General features: G+C 43.2%; 1 protein-coding gene across 3 annotated transcripts in view; it reads left to right on the top strand.

The window, feature by feature from the left end:
- The first annotated feature begins 6,831 nt into the window (after positions 1-6,831).
- Positions 6,832-23,230, top strand: part of CPNE4 (copine 4) — a 229,343-nt gene continuing 212,944 nt past the window's right edge. For 2 of the 3 annotated variants that reach the window (XM_039549677.1, XM_039549678.1), the window contains exon 1: positions 6,832-7,014. The gene's annotated coding sequence lies outside the window, so the exon portion shown is untranslated. Of the gene's footprint in view, positions 7,029-23,230 lie in introns of all 3 variants that reach the window. The other variant, XM_039549679.1, reaches the window with a different exon arrangement.

The raw sequence follows: 23,230 nt of genomic DNA on the forward strand, positions 1-23,230 counted from the left end.
CACGATATTTAGCCAGCTAGATTATATTTTTAACTGTCTTTTAAATTCACCCACATTAAATTCTGACATGACAAAAAAGCTTCCAAACAGTTTCCTTCCGCATACTGTGAGCTTTTATCCTCCATCCCTTCCCATAATGTGGAAGTTTGGTTATGCCACCCTGACCAATGCCTGTTTGCAATGTTGCCCGATGCCATGACAACATCATACTTGTTGGATAGGTCTTGCATCATCCACCACTGGCCAGTGAAAAACTATTCTGGCTGCCTGTATTGAGCTGGAAGGTCCATATAGGGGTAAATGGAGCCAGAATTGTGATCCTATAGTCACAGGGAGGAACAGCCTCTCTTAACTACTTGTCTGATGACATGAAGACTCATGAAATATGGGAGGTGTGGCACTATGGGACTTGCAGTAAGGCAAGTCCTTAACATTGTCTGTCTGTGATATGCAGTAGCTGTAGCTGGATGTGTTTTGAATACAATTACAGAGCCCACAGAGAAGCTACAGGTCCCCTTCTGCAATGGACTCCTTTGTTTTAGGCAGTACTAAGTCTGAACACAGCCACGAGCCCTGCAAATTGTGCAAAGTGAGTGGTTGGCTGCTTACTCTGATTTCTGCTGAGCTATGTGGTTCTTCAAAAATTAACCAGCAAGTAAAGCCAGAACCACACAAACAGGTACTGAAACCAACAGAACTGTATGCCTAAACCCCACAGGTGGAAGCACAGTTGCCAGCCATTGTTCTTTTCTTTATCTGCCTCTGTCTTGTGGTTCTTTTACTCAGAGTTCGGATTGAAACACAGGAGATGCAGAGTTTTTCTTCGGACTCAGGTGTTTATTATTTCTTATCTATAATAGAGCTGCACTGTATGTGCCTTGAAGTTAACAAGGTGAAAATGGCCCCTGAGTTCTACCTCCAAGGTCTTTTAAAGCCCGAACTACCCAATTATGGAATGCCAACTAATTTATTTTTACTTATAATCCAATAACTAATCATTCATGTTCTGCACTGCGGGCTTTTTGAACCAATACCAGATCACCCAGACTTGTGAAGAAAAAGGAAGAAGAAAGAAGAAGAACTAACCGACACCCAAAATGCTCCATCTTGTTACATGTATATTACTATATCCAGAAACCTAAATTTTCTACATCTCTACATATTCCACCCACTGATATAACAAACTTCTTTTTAATTACACAGCAACAATCTCAGTGCTATCACATAATTTGGGAAGCCTTTCCCAAGGCCTCAGGTCAAATGCAGTGTGCTTTTGAGGATCACTGCCTGTCAGCATTGAAAGACTGAAATTCTCTGAACCCAGGGCTCCAACAAGCCATAAAGCTCCACACTGCAGCCCATCTACAGTTGCTTTGCATTGCTACAGGATGAGAGACACTGGCACCACTGGTGGCCACTGTCATCAGCCATGAGAAATCCCCTGTGACTTTTCTGGAGAGGATGAGGGAGGATTCAATTTTGCTTTGTTCAGTTTTGGGCAGTGACAAATGCTTTTATTTAGAGGTAGGATTATTTTTATTATTTTCTCTGTTGATCAATTTGATGTCAATAAGCAGGGCTGTGAGATTGTGCAAAAGGGATGAATACACTGGGGAAGGGAAATAGTACCACGGTAGTGGTATATTTATATAATATTTATATAATATTTATATAATAGTACCATGGTAAAGTGGCATGAGGTTCCCCTAGCAAGCTGGGTAGGTAAAGGTGAGGTGATTCTGTGTGCCTCAGAATCTTCAGTCCTTACCACTTTCTTTGATTATTTTCCTTTTTAAATAATTTTCTCCAATAAGGGACTCTTTTAGAGAAACAAGGTTATCTTTGTCTTTTTCACCTTCTTTCACTTGGTGTCAATTTGCAGAGATGTCAGGTAGCTCAGCAGGTGGCACTGAAGATAATACACTCTTGAAAAGTCACTGGAATCAATTTCTGCATCAGTTACTGCTTATGATTGTCTTTCTTGGGAAATCTCTTGTTTCATGGGAGCTGCTGGGCAGTGCTCAGGCTCCTCACAGTCATGCCATGGCATGAGTGACCGTGACTCAGCAGTGGCAGGCAGCAAGAGATTGCACCGCTGAGCTTTCTTTTGCTACAAAGCACAGCCCTGCCTTCAGGCTAATGTGTACTTTGTCTTGTCACAGTACTCAATACCACATCCTAGTGTCAGCAATGGTGTCAGTTTTCCTGCTGTTTGGTGCCACAAAGCTGTGCTAAGGGACCACGGGGCGATTATGGATTAAAGCCAAAAGAGTCCAGCGTGAGGGTTCAGATAGTGCCACACATCACACAAACGCCTGAACGATTTCTAAAACCATTGGGATCCAAAGTTATAGCTGTAGCCCAGGTAGATTTTGGTTTTGTTGTTGTTGTGGGTTTGTGTTTTTTAATATACAATTCCTTTGTCTTTCTCATTTCCTCTAACATGTTTAGTAGCTCAGAATCCTCTAAAGGCAACAATGTGCAGAGGCTCTTGGGAAGTGTTGGTTAAAATTCTGTTGCCAAGATGATGAGAGTTTTAGGATAATTTCCTGGACTGGGAGGAATTTCCTAGTTTTAGGATAATTTCCTGGACAGCTCATCTCCGAATATCATCAAAGCTGCCAATGTGTATCTATTGTGCCTATCTATGACACACATAAGGACCACATACAAAACTAAGAATAGCATCACTGCTGACAAGAAAAAAACCACTTACTCTTTGTGATGACTGTTGTACACACAGATTCATAACTCTAAATCTCATGAAAACAAATCTTGCTTTTTTTTCAATACTCACCTTGTTAAGAATGAATTAATGGTAGGAAACGGTAGACTGGAATTGATTCTCTGTCAGTATAAATCAGAGATGAGTTTTAGGGCAGCATATGGGATTTCTTTTCCTGGAAATACCCTGAAAGGACCCAGTTTTTCAGAAGGCAGATGGTTTGAACTTCAGCCTTGTTTCACAGTCCTAAACTTTAAAAAAAAAAGGGTCCCACCTCACTAGTTATTGTAGAGATCAAGTATGCAGTCTCTAATGAAATTAATCTAGGCCTTTTGTAAGCAACAGTGCCAATGAAGTTCCTAAGCAAAATCACTAGATTTTCTGGTAGGAAAGTCAGATGTAAATGTCAGGTGAGCAGATCAATGCTTGCAAGGGCAACAAGCGCCAACTTGTATCATTTTAAATGCTTTTAAGGAAGAGGAAGAAAAAAAAAGAAACAAAAAAGAAAGAAGCATTTTTCCTGATGTGTTTTTGAAGGTCATGCTTTCCTCCTTTCACAGCTTGTGCTGGGCACAAGTTGACTAAGGTTTGTTGTGATTATGGTCTCAGGCAGTGCAATTTAGTCATATGGGCAACTGAACAGTACAAGGCATGATCAAATTCTGAAAAAAAGTACTCTAAAATGAGCACAAGATACTCTGCAGGTAAGTCAGTCATTTCCTCAGTAGTTAGACATATAGCACTTGAATGTTTCCAAAATGTATATTGGCTTGGGACATGTCTCAGTGTGATAACGTCTTTCCTGATCTATTGAGGTGACAGAAACAAGCACGACAATTGTAACACAACAGCTTAAGAACACTGAACATCCCTGCTCTGGTTGCATTTGTAGCCTTTGTTATCCTGGCTACACTTAACACTTCTGTGTTCTGTTGGGCAGCTGTGATGATTTATTTGCATTCATCAATTTGTAACCGACTCCTTGAGGCTTACATGAAAAAGTGTGAAACTACTTTTGGTGGTGATAAAGTTCCCATTTTGCTGAAGCTGTTGAAACTGAGAGTTTAAACCATGCATTTGCATCCTCCTCTTGTGATAACTGTAACCTGTACAGAGCTTGGCTGAGAGGTTTAATAAAGGTTTCTTTGTCAGAATTAAAAGAGTTGATGGAGTGATGCTAATTCTTACTACTTTAAATAATTCGTTTAATTTAAAGATCTGCTGATTTATGTGAACTTCTTAGATGCGCTCTCACTGTAACGATTCTGGCAATCGGCAAGCAGAAGTATCATCCCTCTCCTGTCTCTTTTCTAGGCACACCATGGTCCACTGAAGACATTCTGATGCCACCCGCAGGAGGATGCAGGTACTTTCAGCAGTTCTGTCCTAATTTACAGCAACTCTCTTGCCCTTTTAAGGGTGATTTAGCAATACAAGCAGGTAATATTAGCAAGCAGAGGGAATGTCAAGGCATATAGCTGTGTGGGCACATAACTAAAGGGTGGTATTCAAGGCCCTTATTGGATCCGTGCCTCAGAATGAGAAGTATTATTTTAGTGCTGGAGTGTAAGATAGAGAACAGAAAGCTCCCTCTTCGTGTTCATCTGGACTCAGATAAACACAGATGGAGCTTAGACCCTGCTCCTTCTCACAGCCCCCTGCACCAGGTTACCCCAGAGATAGGCTCCAGCTTACAGCTAGACCACAAATATGTTCTGTGAAAGTCCTGCCAAAGCCACAGATGCATGAGGTCTCCCTTATTCCTGCAGGGCATCCTGTGTTTCTGGCTGTTTTCTAGAGAGCCGAGCACAACAACCAGCATCCTGGTGTGCAAGAGGCTGCATCCCACTAGCAGGAAGCCGTGCCAGTGTGCTGTCACAGCTCCCAGGCATGACACAGCATGCAGAGTCTGGGATCCAAGCAGCCTCGCCCCGCAGTTATTCTGGGACAGCACAACCTGCCTTTGGATTAATTCACAGATTTTCCCTGGAGGCTTCACCTATGCATATCGGTGCAATATGGTCCTGCTGCTATTAAGCTAAAGACTTGTGAGATCCAAGTAAAATTAGGGAAAATCTTGGCTTCCTGGAGAACTTGATTACATTTATGGTTATGCTATTAAGTACTGATGCATAAGGAAAAAATAAATCACAGCTTTACAAAACAGTAACAAAGAAGAGGGAAGCAGAAAAGACAAGGGAAGTCATAAATTTATTATATTTTGATGAGTTTTGTATAGTTGTCACTGTACTATAAAAGTAATATAAGTTGATTTCTGTGAGTGCATAAATAGAATGACTAATTTTTGATTTTAATGCTGTGAACAAATTATGGATCAGCAGGATTTTTTGCATAATATGCTCAGTAAAATGCTGCTTTTTGTTGCACTTTATCAGCATTGTGAAAAAAGATCAGGTTTACAGTATATCATTTTAACATTTGCACCAGTATCATGTTGAAGTCTCTAATTAGAAAGTCATGGGGTTCTGACAGAGGACTTCAACTATACCCCAAAAGGTGTCTCTTATAATTTTTAATTTGGAAGACTTGCGGTGAGTGTTCCTGGTTTGGGCTAGCAAATGTGTTTGCCTGCCTGTTTTCTGTTTCACACCTCACAGTGTCAGGAGCAGTACTCCAGGATTTGCTAGCTCAGCAAACCCCTGGCATCAAATTCACAGCACACACTGACTTGTTTCTGTCTTGCACTCCCTTCCTTTCCTGAAAAATTTGCATCCCTGGAGATACCCTCTTTTCAAAATGTTTTGTGTTTATATCTTTATGCCTGTTTGGAGGAGAATGGGATGAAACTGCAGTATCTATCTCTCAGTGGATATGCTTCAGGAGCTCTGTCGTTGTGAAATCATTGTGCCACAGATAGGTGTTCATCAGATTCTTGTGAGGTAGGGAGGGGGATTTGATAACGGAGATGGGGAGCTATGGCACAAAGATGCCATATTCCACAAATATTTGGGCACTTGTTTAACTGACAAGAATGAATCCAAGTCCCTGCGTAATCTGAGGATTTCTGGGAAGCCAGCCAAACTTTTCAGAAGAACACACTTCAGCATCACCACAGTTGCTTGTTAGATCAAGAACTGAGTGGCTGCTGTGGGTGAGCAAAGTCAAACAGTGAATCCTGATATCCCAAGTCCTTATGCTGTGTTCTAACTGTAAGAACTCTCTTTTTGCTTAGTTGGGGCCATCCTATCCCTTCTCCCTGTTAGGACATTTAGTGAGGAACTGCAGAGTCAGTGAGAGCCCTGATGCCAGGAGAAGCAGTGGCCCAACAGCAACCATCCAAGCCTGTTTCACTCTCTCAGGCTGGCACTGCTACCCCCTTACCTTGTGGGCCCCGATGCATTTTCAATTCTGCCGGCATGTGGATGTTACATCCCGACTTTACTCTAGCGTTTAACTCACTGGAAGTACTGGTTGGACTAACTTAGCCCAGTACTAGCAGTCCCTCAGCAGTACCAGCAAACTGCATCTCCTGCCTGGGTGTGCTGAAAGGGCCCTCGAGAAGAGCTCTCCGCAGGGCGGGCAGAGGAGTGCAGGGGAGCCCCGGAGCATCCCCAGCGCCCGTCGGTGCCCGCCGCTCCCCGCAGGGCGGGCAGAGGGGTGCAGGGGAGCCCCGGAGCATCCCCAGCGCCCGTCGGTGCCCGCCGTTCTCCGCAGGGCGGGCAGAGGAGTGCAGGGGAGCCCCGGAGCATCCCCAGCGCCCGTCGGTGCCCGCCGTTCTCCGCAGGGCGGGCAGAGGAGTGCAGGGGAGCCCCGGAGCATCCCCAGCGCCCGTCGGTGCCCGCCGTTCTCCGCAGGGCGGGCAGAGGGGTGCAGGGGAGCCCCGGAGCATCCCCAGCGCCCGTCGGTGCCCGCCGTTCTCCGCAGGGCGGGCAGAGGGGTGCAGGGGAGCCCCGGAGCATCCCCAGCGCCCGTCGGTGCCCGCCGTTCTCCGCAGGGCGGGCAGAGGGGTGCAGGGGAGCCCCGGAGCATCCCCAGCGCCCGTCGGTGCCCCCCGCTCCCCGCAGGGGGCGCTGCCGCGGGCTCGGCGCCTCCGGCACGGCCGGGGCCGGGGCGGCTCCTCGCGGGGGCAGCGCCGGGCGCGTCCCGCCCTCCCGCCTCCTCCCTGCGTCCCCTCCCCTCGGCCGCGCTGGTGGAGCCGCCGGGCTCCCCTGCTCCTCTTCACATGGGGCTCGCCCTGCCGGCGGGACAGTGCTCCCGGTCTCCCGCCGACCGCTGAGAGGCACCCGGCGCGGGAGAAGGGGCTCGTCGCTGCTGCCGCCGGCGGGCAGGTAGGGGCGGGCAGGTAGGGACGGGCAGGTAGGGACGGGCGGCGCACACTGAGGGGAGTCGGGGGAGCGGGCGGCGGCGGGACGGGCGCGCCGGGCTCTGCCGCCCCGGCCGGCGGTGCGGGCGCGGAGGGGGCGCACGTGGAGCGGGTTCCTCGCATCCCGCCCGCCTCCCTCCGCCAGGGTCTTCCCTGCGCAGTTTCGGGATGCTCGCAGGACCCCCGCCGGTCACTTGCGGGCGTATCGCGGGGGGATTCTCTTCCCGGCTGCCGCGGGGAGCGGCGCAACTTCAGGGAGGAACCCGGGCGGGGACGCTGTTCTTCCCCGTTCGCCCAAAGGGGATGGAGTTTAATTAAAGAGCCGCGGATCTCCCTCTGTCTATTCCATCTTTTATTTACCTGTCAGGAGAACAGGTCTGTTATTTGTGAAATTATTTTATGTCTGTTAAGGTGTTGTTTCTTTATTTCCTGTACACTACCAAATACAGTTGGTAGATTAAAACACAGCACGAAATCCTTATGCCGTTGAAGTGAGCGCTATGGGTTTGCCGTGTTCATATAATCTGATGTTCTCATAGCTCAAAATAAACCTTTTCATTAAAAAAGGAGAAAACCGGAATCAGTTCTCAGAGCTTTTGATTGATTAGAGCTCCCTCGTGGAAATCAGCGGGGAGTTTTGCCTGATTAAGAGCTGCAAAATTGTCCTGAGGTTTGTTACACAACTGGCTGTAGTTGTGCAGTACGGGCTCAGTTAGGTAACTTTGCAACTGGGTCTCGTTTTCACTGGTCCAGCTGAAGTATGAAGTGCTTTCAAGTCAAATTTGTTTCATTTCTCTGCTTTAAGCACTCTCTACTCGACGTGTACAAGGTAGTGGGAGGACTATTTTACCTGCCTTAAAGAAGAGTAAACGTGTTGGTTAAACAGGGAAGCTGGTGACATCCGTCGGAGAGAGAGCGATTGCAGTTTAGAAATGCTCCATGTGTTTTGCTGGCAGTGCCAGGTTAACTGCTTTCATCCTGAATGTGTTTTATTTCACTTGTGTTGCAGTTGAGCCTCAGAAGCTCTAGTTAAGAACCGGGGACTCAGCTGTAAGAGAAGGTGTACAGACATCCATGTAATCATAATCTCTCCAGCAAAGAGCATGCTTTCTGATGTGATTATGCAGAAATGTTACAGAAAACAGAGCATTGCTCCCAGAATAGCTTGGAGGTTGCCATTTCCACACATGTGAGCTGACTATTCAGTTACTGCTGTTCTGTTGGGGTTTTTTTTGTGCTGCTGAACTACCTGACAGTAAGCAGTTTACAGAATCCAGTCAGTTGGTTGTGGAACTTTTCTTCTTGCTGCAACTGCAAGAGTTTATGTCAAATCGCTTTTTTTTTAAGGCGGGAAAGTAGGTAAAATAAAATGGAAACTTTCTTGCCCTTCAAGTAGCAGCAGCACAGGACCAGACTTGGGGAGGGTGGAACAAACAAAACCCAACACTCTTCTTTGGGGTTGTAACTACTTTCAGATGAGAAAAACTCTTTTGGGATGGCACTTCACAAGTTTGTTCTTGGTTCCTTGAAATTTCAGGTGGTGAAAGTCTGATCGATCTAGCTATTCAAGTGAGGAAAAAGGCATTGTATTGTGCTCTGTGGAGTTCAAATGCACATTACTGGAAAGCTTCAAATAGCCTTAAAATAGTCGTTAGTGGGGCAGGTATATTTGCTGTGTTTGGGACAATTGGATTTCCATTTAGAAGAATGGGGAGTGTTTCTGAAGCAGGGTATAACTCTGTTAGCTTTGGCATTCAGTACTTGTGTTCCCAGACTGAGACCACAATCCGATACGAATCCATTGCATGTAAATTCAGTGTCTGCAGATACATGTGTTGGTATTGCTAACCTCACTGCAGGTTGGAGACCTAATATCTTTGAGGATATGTCTATGGAAAAAACTCAGGCATGTGATGAACAGCTTTCCAGAGCTAGGATGATGGAAAACAAATTGTGTATCACTAAAGTATTCAAGAAAGCTGTTAATAACATTCAAAAGGACAAATATGCATGTGAAGAGCATTATCAGTTTGTGTAGCTCAGTAGCCAGCGTGAAGCTGAGCTATCATGCTTAACTGTCCATCTTGTAATCTTTGGGCAGAGATTTTTCTAAAACAGGGTGCTTAAACATACTCCAGTTTGAAACACTGAAGTGAGGTGGATCACGGTGAACTAATTCTGCTCAAGGCATTGGACATTTGCACCTTGGAAAGAAAAACTACCTTCTTAGCAGTATGCCAAAGCCTGGAGCTCTCCATTCACAGAGAAGCTAATGGGGTACACATTGTGGTGTTCCATGTTCAGTGCTGGTTTAAAGGAGACATTTCTATGGCAGCTATCACTTATATATCACAATTGTTGATTTGGCTTCACGAGGTGGGCTAAAAAAGTGTCATGGATGTGAAGAGATAAAGTGCCTCACTGAGTTGCTTGGGAAGTTTGAAAGAGCAAGACATTGAGGCCAGATGGAGGAAGGTCTAGACTGGCAGTTTGATCTGGCTTGTCTGCCTTGTTTGCTATAGATTGTTTGAAAAGCTCTTTCTAGGTGCTGCATTCAATGGTTGGCTGGCAACATTTAAAGTTTAAAAAGTGTTTTTCCTGTTATGTGCCCTTCTATCTCTTTGCATGCACGTGATATTTGGTAGGCATTGGTATTTTATCATGTTGTCGTAGCTTCCCTTTTCCTGAGTTTATTATTTTAATGTTTTAAAAATATCTATTAGACTCCATGCAAAAACAACACTCTGTTAATGGATGGTTAAGAGTGGTGAAATTTGAATGTGAGATAGCCAGCAGTCAGCATTATGGTTCCTGTGCAACCATTAGTCAGCAACACTTCACATAAATATCCAATCTAAAATTTAATATCATCCTCTGCAGTGTATCTCATTGGAAAGGTGACTTTAGGTAAGCAGGAAGTTCTAACTGGAGGATGAAGGATACATGTCTACAAAGAGCTGTGCTGAGGCTGATGTGAAAATGGTAACTTGGGGTTTAAGCACTTGTGACTCAGAAGTTTAAGTCCATTTTTGCTCTTAAAAACTGCAGTGTGAAACTTTAGGGCTGCTTAATATTTTTAGTCTTTTTGCAAGATACCTGACAGCAAAACCTGCATAGTAGCTGCCCTGAGGAGCTCTGCTTTTGTCTGCCCTTGGAAGTGAAGTGTCCTTTGCTGGTGCAGTTGCATGTGCCAGTGTGCTAGTTGTTGGTAGAGAGAGGTTTTTGTTCCGTTTAAATTCACATTTGAGTCGCTAAAGACCCTCATGTTGTCTCCCATTAATCGGCCAACTGTAGTTTCTGTCTTTAAGCAAATGAAGTTGTGTTAATTTGCTCCCGCTTGCCCTTTTATGCTGCAAGTGCTACACAGCTGTGAAGTTGCCATCTAGCTTTGATTCAGGAACGCATTCTTCTTCCAAGTGGTGTGCATGTCCTCAAACAGCCTGGATTCTCAGAGAAAGGTAGGTCTGAAAGTGGCATTTGTGGCCTAGAAAAAAGCTACACAGAGATGAGGGGAGCTACATGCATGCTTAGAAACTAGCACATGCCCAAGTGTTTTGGTGAATAAGCTGGAATGCATTGCTGAATCACAGCTGTGAGGGTGCAGAAATACTATACCTATAGCATCTGCTGCAGCTGAGTGCAGCGCTTGGAGTGAATTTCAGGGCAGGTATTTGGAGACCATCCGGACAGCAAAAATTAACCAGGAGTGGGACTGTACATGCTACAGACAGGAATGGAAACATTACATTGCAAGTCACTTTACTGGGAAATTTCACCAGTACTTCTCGCTTTCTCTCTGACACTCAAATGCTGAGTGAAAATTGATGCACTAAATGACCCAATTCCCATTGATTTCCTTTAGAAAATGATTATATGAAGGGTGTTTCTAAGAAAACTGCCTTGGGAGTTCCACCCGTGGCCTGCAAAAACGGTGGGATTTGCCCGGTAATGACGTTTTTGTGTCAGTCCTTGATAACTGATTCCATGCGCGGGACCAGCGCTAATTAGGGAAGTCCCGGTACCGACCCGGTCTTGGTTCCATTAACCTACCCGCGACCTCCGCGGGCGGCGGTGACGCTGCGGGCGGGGAGCGGGGCCGGGGGTCCGGGAGCGGGGCCGGGGATCCGGGGCTCCCATCCCGGCGGGCGCGGGCGGAGCCGCGGGGGGGAGCCCGAGGACCGGCGGAGCTCGCGGGGATCCCGGCGCGTGTGCGGAGCGGGACGAGCATCCCGAGACACCCGGGCCGCTCCCCGGTGAGGGGCATCCTCCCCGCGGGATGCCGGAGGGTGTGCGGAGCGGGACGCGCATCCCGAGACACTGTTCCGCTCCCCTGGTGAGGCACATCCTGAGCACCCTCCCGTTCGCAGCGATCGCCTACTTTACCTGGGTCATTTTATGGTGTCCTGCGACAGCAAAGCCCTTTCTTCCATTGTGCGCCTGGTTATATACAGGAGCTGGTCTGAGCAGAAGGAGATTCCTCTCCTAACTTAGCTCGCTGGCCTCCCCCCACCCTATTGTTACTACTAATCTTTCCTACTTTGCCAGGCCAGGCCCTCCAAAGCTGGAAATGAAATGTCTGCCAGCTTCTTTAGTAGCTTGACTGAAGGCAGTGCAAGAAGCACCCCAGGGTGGGGCACTAAAAGGATTCTTGGCTAGATCAACCTTTTGTGGCTAAAACAGTGGTTCCCAGCTGTGTGACTTTGATTCCTCGTTTATTGTCAATAAATGTGTGATTGACACAGGGGGAGTACCTACAGCGTTATTTGCTAGTGACTGCCAAGTGGCTCAGCAAAATCTGGAAGTGAGTGGCTGTTACAGAGTTGGAGTAGTACGGACTAAAGATTCCCTTTAGTTGAACAGGGGACAAATGGAAAGCAGGTGTGCCCTAAGCAGGAAAAGTTTTCTTTGTGTGAAAGACTGAGCTGTGGAACTGCTTGGCCAGTTAATCCATGCTTTTCTAATCTACTGCGTTCTATAATTTCCTCCTGTGAATTCATCACTAAATGTTACATGGATTGTCAGTCTTCAAGCAGCAGTATATCTTCAAGCACTGTATATCTGGAGGGGGCAAGGCACCCTTCTCACAGGTGGAAAAAGCCAATCATTTGGCTGTGGGGTGCAGCTTGGACAGGGGCAATCCCAGAATTAATTTCTGACTCTTTTTTGACTGTTTGTCTTGAGAAGGTTTCTTATTTTGCATTGTGTTGTCCAGAGCCTTCAGGCAAGATTGTTGTCTTCAGTAATGCTTGCCACCGTGGCTCAGCATAATGTGAAGGACTAGGATGGCTAATGTTATTTGCCATCTAGAAGGACTCTGTCAATAATCAACAGAGTATCATGAAAAAATGCAGAACTGTCTTGTTGAATTAAAAATATCTTGTACAATATCTGCAGTAAGATGATATGTGTACAATTTTGTGAGGACTGTGACTGGCACTTTGAAGTCATTGCCAGTAAAATCCTTGGAAATGTGGACAGATTAATAACCTGCAGCTACCAGTGTGCTAAGTAATGTAGATAGCTGTTTCTTATTTGGTTTTACACTAATTGCTGCTGCTGCTGTTACCATTGCATTTGTGAGTTGATGGAGGTGCACATCATCTGTGTACTCCTGGTGCAAATGTTGCCCTGGCACATCATGTGTTGATAAAAGCAGATGCTTTTATTTGGCTTTCAATTTATGGTGCAAGTTTTGTGGGATCATTAAGGTTCACTGAAAAAGGTAGAAAATGACTTGGGGAGCCTGCCAGACATTTGGCTAGACAGGCTCATCTTTGCATAGTGATCAAAGAAAGGAGGAAGAAAAGAAAATCTGTAAAATTCTATGAAATTATTTATTTGGAGTGAGTGTTTAGATGAAGGAGAAGAGCGAGGGAAGGGAAAATAGAAAATTGGAATAGCCTGCCTGACAGAATGTTTTAAGTAGGGTCCAGTCCTCTGTGAGGGATTGCAGGCAGCTTGTAACTGCTTGGGAATGTTCTTTTTGAACTTGCAGAAAGCTTTCAGTCTTAAGCTTGCCTTGTAGGTCTGGGCTGAGGCTCAGCTTCAGTTGCATGGAAAAAACAGAAAAAAGTTTGCTGTAGTAAAGCTTAATTTTTTTTTTTTTGTGATTTTGCAGATGTATAAAATACAATGTCAGCCCTTTATGTTGGGGATGACAGTATATGCTGGAGGTGGCCACAGTCATGTGAAGAAAGATCAAGCAGAAACCTTTAAGGCACATGTAATTTTTTCTGAGTTTAGGAAAAGTCCTTTTGACTCTTCATCTACATTAAGTGGTGCCTGACTATCTGTAGTTTTAATTTTGCTTCTTTGTGACATAAGCAGTCACACTAACTTTGAGAGAGATTCCAAATAAATATTTCAGTTAGTTTTGATTTTATATCTTAAAAGATCAAGTTCAACTTACAGGAAAAATGACAGTATTGATCCTTCCTTTTCCTATCCATCAAAATCTTATCTTCCATAAGAAAAAATTGGGTTAGGACTGCAGAGTAGTCAGAAATTAAGAAACTGGTGAACTATGCTTGAAAGTCGCTTTTTCTTCACAACCTTAGATACTGTGTATCTCTATCAAGGACTGGGAGATGGAGCAGAATAACTGTTCATTACATGCGGGTTGTAACTGCAATTTGAAATGTCAGATGCAGTTTATAATTAGAAACAGGAGACTAAAACTTCATCTCTGAACATAGATTTGTAATGAATGGCTGATTTAAAAAAAAGTATACACAAAAAGGCATGAAAATGTTTCAATAAATATTTTTATGAGATTATCTCAGTATTGAATTAAATATTGTCTCGCTTCTGTAATTATTTTAAGTGCAAATAATATGAAAGTGACTGATTATACAAGAAAATATTTTTTGTGTGTGTTGAATTTTAATAGTTCTATTTATGAATTATGTTCAACTGTGGACTCGAGGAAGACATACCTGAATAAGCTGATGCAATAGTTCCCCATCAACTCAAAACAGTATATAATAAAAACTGAAACATTAAATAAAATAGATTGCAAGGATAAATTAATTGGAAAAGTACTCTTCAGGTGATTAATTCTTAAATGTTTTCCATGGACTGGTAAGGGGGATGGTATTTCAGTTTTTGCAGTCAAAGCTAAAATGTCTAGTTCGTGGGGACTTACGAGCTTTCTGATATCATCCATGAATTCATAACCGTAGAATTTTACCAACTGTTCAGTGAACTTGGTCAGCAGCATGGATTCTGTTAGATGGAGCTCCTGTTAACCATCCCTGTGGGGAGAAGCTAAAGCATTTAGCTGTAATGCTCCCTTGGCCACTTTGTTCCCCCTTTACCGTGCACAAAGTGACTATGAAAGCAAGATATACATAACTTTAAAACAGGTATTTGCTGACTGGAAGTGTGGTAGGTGACTAGCAACCAGGCAAAACACTGACATACTGCTTCTAGGTAAGATATCTGCTTCACAGCCTCACAGGATAGCTGAGGTCGGGAGGCACCTCTGGAAGTCATTTGGTCCAATTCCCCTTTTCAAGCATGGCCACTTAGAGCCAGTCACCCAGAACTGTGTCTAGGTGGTTTCTGAATTTCTCCAGTGAGGGGAAGCACAACTTCCCTGGGCCACTTGTGCTTGGTCACCCTCACAGTGCAAAAAGTGTTTTCTGATCTTCAGAAGGAGCCACTGTGTACCCATCACATCTGGTTCAGTCACTGGGCATGACTGGAAAGAGGCCAGCTTCATGCTCTGTGTGCCCCCTCTTCAAGTATTTGTTTATGTTAGTAATTTCCCCTCCTGAGCCTTCTGTTCTCTTGGCTGAACAGTTTCTTGGCTCTTTCCTCTTATGTGAGGTGCTCCCATCCCTTCATTATCCTTGTGGCCCTTTGCTGGTCTCTCTCCAGTATGTCCATATTGTTCTTTCACTGAGGAACCCACATCTCCAGTTGTGGTCGTGCTCACCCTGGGATCATTGCTGGCCTGGCAGCCAGCAGTATTGGGAAAGTTCACTTCTATTGTGCCTTGGATGGACTGTTTCTCAGTATTGCTGGGGTTTTTTTCCACAGCTTTTTGTGGTTGTTTGGTTTTTTGTTTTGTTTTGGTTTTTTTGGTTTTTTTTGAGTCCTTGAACTGTTAACGACCTAGGATCTTTCAAGTATCTTATGTCTAGCTGCAGATTTACCATTCCTGTCTATCATGGCTCTAGTCTGAGTATTGTTGCACAGCTTTCTTGCAAGGTGGCAGTTTCTTTAGAAGTTTCATTCAAGGTTGCGCAGTTCTGCTGTGTCAAATCTAGGCCTTGGATCACAAGATAGATAGATGAACCCCTAGGAGGAGGAGGATTCACACAAAGCTGAGCTGTGAAATCACTATGAGCTATGCTGTGCCAATTCCTTTAGGAGAGCACACAGTGAATAGTAGTTGCAAGGTTATTTGAACTACTTTGAAAATAACTGGATGTCTGCAGGAGAAGCCTTGTAACTTAAGCCTCCTCTGTGCTGGACTTTCACTGTCAGTGTGATTTCGTACATATTTCTGACACTAATGTGGTTTGTAATTGGCTCTTTGCCTGATCTTAGATAGTGACAAGTGGTGCTGATGTGGATTGCCGATGGTCAGGAAAACTCTTTTAATTTTATGCCAGGAAAAGTTTATGTTAAATATTAGGAAAAATTTCTTCACTGAAAAGGTTGTCAAGCTCCTGAACAGGCTGTCCAGGGAACTGACTGAGCCACCATTGCTGGAAGTATTTAAAAGATTCATACATGTGTCACTTAAGGACATGGTTTAGTGGTGGACTTGGTAGCATTAGATTAACTGTTGGGACTCAATCTTAAAGGTCTTTTTCAACCTAAGTTATTTTATAATTCTAAAAAAAAAAAAAAAAAAAAAAAGCCCAAAAACTATCGAAAGAAATAGAGGAAGGTGGAGCTCAAGATGTTGACAACAGTTGTAAAGGAGCGATGGACTGAGAGTGAGAATCAGGACACTGGCCTGCTATGTTATATGCAGGAAATGGTGGTGCACTAGGTAAAATTAGAAGTTAAAAATAAGAATAAGTTTTATGAAGAGACAAGATGACACTTGTGGTATTTCCCAAGGGGTAGAAGGATCAAACATTACAAGTGGGTTTTAATGAAAAAGCAGCGGGTAAAGTTCTGACTCTTTTGAAATGCAAAGAAAAACTTATATTACCTTTACTGGTGCTGGAATTATTCCTGTCTTGAATGTCAGGAGAGAGTATCAGGAAAGAAACTAAATGTTTTCTTGTATTTACAGATTTTCTTGTATTTACAAATTTACAGACTTGGAACTTTTGTTATCTGCAGTGGAAAACCAGGTCAAACACTGGGAAAAACTTTCTTATTGGAACGGTAGTGCAACAGAAAAAAATTCTGAAATAATTGAGATTTCATTCATTTGAAGGCTTGAATAGCAGAGAGTGTCTACAATAAAGTTTTCAGATACAGTTAAATCAGTTTCGGAGACAAATGGTATTTCAGCCACACCCTTTGTGATTTTATAAAATCTTCCAGCAACTAGGCTTTCAGATTTGTTTGATCCTTTCTACACAGGAGACACAGCTTTCTTAAATTGTTAATGTATATGCAGCACATGAAGGAAGCCAACACGTTTCTGACAGAAAGCCAAAAGAGTTAACAAACTGTGAAAATAATGGGGTTTGTTTGGGGTTGGTTTTGATGTTGCTTTTTTTCTTGAACTAAGCAGCTGGTAGAGGTCCTGTCTTGTAAACTGGCTATTTATTAATGCTCTTTGATCTATTTGCTTTTGCAATTTAGATATTTGTTTTACTACTTTAAGTAGCTCCTGTGACGTGCTAGTCAGTTGCTAGTTTGAGACCTTTGAAAAGTGCCACCCCTCTTGCTGCTGGAGCTATATAAAGTGTGATCTGAATGACCTCCCACTGCTCCTTATGAAGAGAGAGCGATGCTGTGGTATCTCCATCGAAGAGATGCCACTTAAAGCTTCAGACATATTGCCATAAGCATTCATCAGGTGTTATCAGTGACTGGCACATCACTCATCTTCTACCTACTGCTTTGTTAAGGGTTATTTTATGCACTGGAGTGCTGGTGTTTGTGTGCAGTGTGGCGGGCGGTTGTGTGATTTGTTGTTTTGTTTTCATTGTGGGTTTGTTGCTTTTTTGTGAAGTGTTCAGTTTGAGAGTGCTTACATTGCACCAGTCTTTTATAGAATGATTTCTGCTAGTTTTGTTTTTGAAAGCAACCAACCAATTGGGTGACAAGACTGTTGGCGCTCTAAAAACCTCTTTTTCATTAGGATGTTATGCTGAAGAATGACTTTCTCCTATCCGTGATCTTTACTTCCTGCAGCAGCAAAACAAAAATTTGCAGGGGTTCTTGTATCTAGTTGAAATTTCTTACAGCAGTGATCTTTCCAGGTGTATCCCTAATTAGGGGTGGAATTTGTCACCTAAGTAAATGGATTCAGTTGGTTTGTTTAAAAAAAGTCAAGAATATCAGATAAAATTTGTTTTGAAGTTCTGTAAAACCTTTTTTGAAGAAGCATCCTTTAAACCTTTTGGAGTTAACTGCTCAAAGAGATGTACTAGAAGGCTAGCAATGATTCTCAGAAGAGTTGACTGGAGGAGATTTAAAAATTAGCTATTCTGATCTATTTCTAATGGAAATGGATCTGCTTTGAACCAAAGTTTAACTGGTGTTCACAAAAGGTAGTTTCACTGTGAAAATACTTGTTTCCTGCCTTAAAGAAGTCTTTAATTTCTGCACCTTGATACTCATGATGTTAATGTATTGATTTGCTTTTCTGTCCTATTAAGCTACATTGGTCCTTCTTTTACTGGAATAAATCTGATCCTGACAGTTTTCTTACATAAACACTACCTACGTGGCATTAAGAAGGTTTAAACCTGGTTTGTACTGAGAAAGTTTAAGATGAAGCCTGACTTTTACAAGTAATAATGATGAAGCCAAAGAAATGTATTCTGTAGGAATTTAGGATCGTAACTTGCATAAAGCAGAGTTTTGCATGACTTGAATTTTATGACCTTCCTTCCTACAATTCCTTTCACTGTGGGCAGTTAGTCTGTAATCATTCTCTAAAGTGAGTACCCAGACTTAACTTCCTTATCTGCACTTATGTCTTGGTGGTGTTTTATTATGGAAGTAGTTATGTTTAACCACCCAATTAGCAGGTGAATAATTCTTTCATGCTGTTGCATCCATTTCTCAGTGACCACCCATTCTGTGATACGAATTTTTTCAAAGAGTGCAGTTTTTTAACTGTGACCAGAGGATAAGTTGGGGTTGAATGAAATAACAGAGAGAATGTTGAGGATTTGATCAATTTGAAATGGTCCATTTCTCCTGCAGTTCAAGACAATTAGGGAAGATGGATGCAGCAAGTGACTTGCAGTGTAACTGATCTCCTTAAATTCACTGACAAAATGTGAGCTGCACTCCAGAAATTTTCACAGATTACCACTGTGTTGGTTTCCAGCAGAATGCACAAGTTCTGTAGAAGTGGCAGTGAAAGAAATGGCTACTGAAAGAAATGGGAAAACAAAGCGGGGAGTAGCCCTAATGTTTTTCATGCAGCTGTTGCCAAGAAACTTCAGTTGAACATAACCTGTTATTGATTGTGGTTTCTTTGGCTTAGTGATGATATATACATTAGACCACAAATTCAGTTTCTCTAAAGTGATTCTCATGTGACCTATCCCTGGCTCTGGTAGTGAAGAATTTTTGTAGTCTGGATTTTGTGCTGGGGTTTGTTTGTTTGTTTGTTTGTGTTTGTTGTTCATTTGTTTAAAATTGATTATGGATACTGTAAGCAGATGGAAAATGCCCAGTGGAATTGCAGATGAAAAATAAGGTAGAAGTTCATGTCACTTGTGTTGAAGTGGAGGAAAAATTACTATGCAGCTGAAAGCTTATGAATGAGCGAATGATGGGTGTTAAATGCTCTTATTAGCCATGTGTTAGGAGGAAAACACAGAAGCTGACCTCTGTGGAAAAGGTAATGCATTAGCTGTCAGTGTAAAATGTCTTGTGAGCCTTGTAGAGTCTCACAAGGCTTGTAAAGAGTGAGGTAGTTGCATTTGGCTTGCTTTGCTTGTAATCCGCCATGGAGAGTGGGTTGCCAGGATTCCTCTGCGGAACAAACAGTGCATGAGCAGCAGAAACTTTGGGCCAGAGGAACTGAAAGGTGTCGATAAGGGTGGAGATGGATGGAGCTGCTGAGCATTTTGCAGGAAGTCCTGCCTGAATTGTCTGTTAATACCTACTTGGCTGTACAGTTGGGCTTATGTAGATGATGAGTGTCCGAAAGGGCCCCTTGTGACAGCTCCCACGGTGAAATCACTTGTGTTACCAGGGCATGATTCATGAGAGCTCATGTCATCCATTTTCTGTTGAATGATCTCTGTTCCTGGGGTTACTCTTTAAGTGGTGTGGGTAAATGCTGGAAGCTGTGTGAGGATGGTGGTGTGAGGCTCTGGCAACTAGGAAGGCTGGCAATACCTGTTTTAAATAGCTTGCTAGATCATATTTGGTGCTTGCAAGCATGAATGTATGTTTTCAGAGATGCACTCAGACCTTAAACAGAGAAGATTAAATAAATTTTGAGCATGAGCAATATAGATTTCTCCTACTGTCTTGGCCCCCTCTCTGTGCTGCACTTGTCAACACCCATGTTTTAAGGGAACACAAAGAAAGGCTGTGGGGTCTCAGAGCACTGATTTGGTGACTTTTCAGGAAGAACATGATCTGAACATTTTGCTATTGCAAGTAGGAAGCAAGGATGCTTAAAAATCAAACCAAACAATCTCAAGGAAACAAGAGACTTACAAACAGTTCTTGTTCCATTGCTGGCAGCATTTCTGTTGACTTAGTGGTCTGTGCGAGGAATCCTTTAATTTTCAGCATTTGCCCCACTCCATATTTTCATGACAACTCATAAAGAAGAAACATGAGGCAGAAAAGCTAAGAGGGTTTTCTTCATTAATTCTTTCTTGTAGGGTGTGGGGTTTAAGGATTTCATGCATCTGGGATGCTTTGAAAATGGAAAGTGGGATGGGAAACACTATTTTCTAGTATGTTTTTTTCTCTAGGTGTTGTTATGCAGCGCATAGTGTGGGGATTTGACTCCAAAAGTATAGCTAGCCTGTGACTTGGCTGCCTTTCCTAACCATTCTAGGATAAAATACCTATTGGTATAATTTTTGAGCTGCAAGCTCTCTTGGCTTCCAGTTACTTCTTTGAACTCAGTGCAGAATTACAGCATTTGCAGAGCCCAGTTTTGTGACTTCATTGGGTTTTTTTTCCATCATAAAAAATGCTCACAAAGCACCAAACAACACTGAGTTGGGTAGAAGGTAGCAAACCAAACAAAAACTACAGTGACCCAGTTTAGTATTTTACATTTTATTTTAATCTTATTTTCTTGTTAGTGGTGGAAATGAAAAACAAAGTTGTGATCAGTGTCTCAAAATCAAATGTAAACATCTGAAAATTTTCAGGTTTTTTGTGTTCTATTTAAACAAATTATGTATAAAGATTTCCAACTGAGCATTAGTTTTTGTGTTTTATTCAGAGATAAAGAGGATAGGCTTTTAGCACTCATTTATTATCTGGCTCTTGGTTCTACTCAGCTCTTACTGTTAGGCTGTTTTAAAACACTTTAAGGAGTTTATGGTTCTCTTTAAGCATATGACTAAGATAAAAAACTTTAAAAAGAGAACAAACTTGCTTCTAATTACTTCATATTTGTATAATAACTCTTACTTTTCTAATTCTAAAATTATCATAGAATGATTTGGGTTGAAAGGGACCATAAATATAACCTAGTTCCAACCCCTCCATGGGCAGGAACACCTTCTAGTAGGTCAGACTGCTGAGGTCCCCATCCAACCTGGCCTTGAACACTTCCAGGAATGGGGCATCTACACCTTCTCCGGGTAATCTGTTCCAGAGCCTCACCACCCTCACAGCAGAGAATTTCTTCCTAACATCTGAAAGAGCAGAGATTTAGGTTAGTTTAACTACCACTATCTGCCCATGTAAAAAGTTGCTGTTGCTGTCACTCTTTTCTATAAGTCCTCTTTAAGTACTGAAAGGCCAACTAGGTCTCCCTGGAGCTTCCTCTTCTCCAAGCTGAACAACTTGGCTTGTTGAACTTCTTCATGAGGTTCTCATGGGCCCACTTCTCAGGCTTGTCCAGGTTCCTCTGGATGGCATCCCGTCTTTTTCTTTCTCTGCACCAACTGTTCTGCTCAGCTTTGTGTCATCTACAAACTTCCTGAGGGTGCACTCAGTCTTGCTCTTTATGTAGTTGATAAAGATGAGATAGGGCACAGATCCCAAGACAGAGCCCTGAGGAACACCCCTTGTCATCAGCCTCCATTTGGCCATAGAGCCATTGAGTACAACTCTTACTGCATCTGTCCAGCCACTTCTTCATCCAACAATCTATACTTCAAACCCATGTTTCTCCAATTTGGAGATAAGGATGTCATTTGGGACTGTGTTAAAAGCTTTGCAGAAGTCCAGATAGATGACGGTGACTGGTCTTCCCTTGTGGACCATTGCCGTCACTCCATCATGGAAGGCTGTAAGATTGGTCAGGCATGATTTGACATCAGTACAGCTGTGCTGGCTGTCTTGGGATCACCTCTTGGTCTTGTATGTGCCTTAACCTTGCTTCCATGAGGATCTGCTCCGTGATCTTTCCAGGCACAGAGGTAGGCTATACTAAACTGGTAGTTTCCTTTCTTCTCTTTTTAAAAACTAGAGTAATCTCCCTTTTTCCAGTCACCAGGAAATTCACCTGACTGCCATGACTTTTCAAATGTGAGGGGGAGTGGCTTGGCAACATCATCATCTAGTTCCCCCAGGACTCTGGGATGCATCTCATCAGGCCCTGGGGCCTTGTGGCTATTCAGTTTTATCAAGAGTCCCAACTGCTCTTTGCTTACAGTGGGAGGAACATTGCTACCCTAAGCCCAGCCTAGAGGTTCAGGGACTAGAGAGATATGGGAAGCCTGAATTATACTTCTAAACCACTGACCTGGATTGAAGCAGATGTGCTTTCTGGCTTTCATTTGTCAGGAATCTTTGCTTGCAGGGGCAGGTGACTAAAGTATTTGATTTTTAATTGGCCACTGAACCAAGTAACCATAAATGCTTGCTTGCTTTGTTCTGATACAAATCTTCCTCTAACTTGTTAGTTATTTTAAAAGAACAATGGAAGGTTTTTTTTGTTTTTTTTTTTTTTTAAATATTTGGGAGGGTCAAATTAAATACTCTTTTCCTGAAAACAAAATTTTCTTTTCTGAAGTAATTTCCATGGCAGCAGACCATATAGGTGGCCTTAAAAGTCAACAGCAAGGATTGCCAGTCCTTAAGTGCACGGACCAGTGGTTAGAGGACTTTCTGTGGGTAAATTGAAACTCTTCTTTTTCTGTAAAATGTTTATTCTTGGTGCTGGGCCAGAGGACAAGAGAACTGCCTGGGTTCCCTGCTCAGCTGGCTACAGCAGGGAGAGGAGGTGCAATGCCTCTGGTTTCAGCCTGGTTTCATGTAGTGTTGGAGTACATCAGCGGCAGGGGCACACTGACTAAGGCAGCATCAGTTATCTGCATTAATAGCCCTAGTGTTTGGAACAAAATTGTTATCCAATTTTTAGTTGAAAACTAAATTTAGCAAAGTGAGTGGAAATGATGAATAACTTGGTGTATCAGAAGGACTGAAACTCTGGGTTATTGGGTTTTTTATCTGTATAAACATTTTTGGTAGCTCTTATTCCATCCTATTCAACTTGTTTGGGAATCCCAAATACTCTTGTTATTGTGCAAGATATTACCAGCTGTCAAGGGAAGTGGTGAATCTCAGCTTCTCTTGCTCTTGTTCCGGTAGGGTGTTCTGGGAAAGCAAGGCTCAGGTATGAGGTACATCTGGGCAGCAATGCCAGGTGACAGTTGTCTCTTCTCTCCTTGTCGTGCTCTCACTTACCTGAGGTGTGTATTTGGGAGCTGGTTTTAACCCGCTGGGAAGGAAGAGCCAATATGAAAGGTTGAAACAAGAAGAAAAGGAAAGAGATTAAAAAGAAAAACTGCCTTTGAAGTCACACTTTGAACCAGCCCCTGAATTCTTACAAATGTTGTGTAAGTGTTGCTCCTCTGTGCTGCGGTGAGTAAGTCACA

The sequence above is a fragment of the Corvus cornix genome, chromosome 2 (assembly GCF_000738735.6).
Source record: "Corvus cornix cornix isolate S_Up_H32 chromosome 2, ASM73873v5, whole genome shotgun sequence".
NCBI lineage: Eukaryota > Metazoa > Chordata > Aves > Passeriformes > Corvidae > Corvus > Corvus cornix.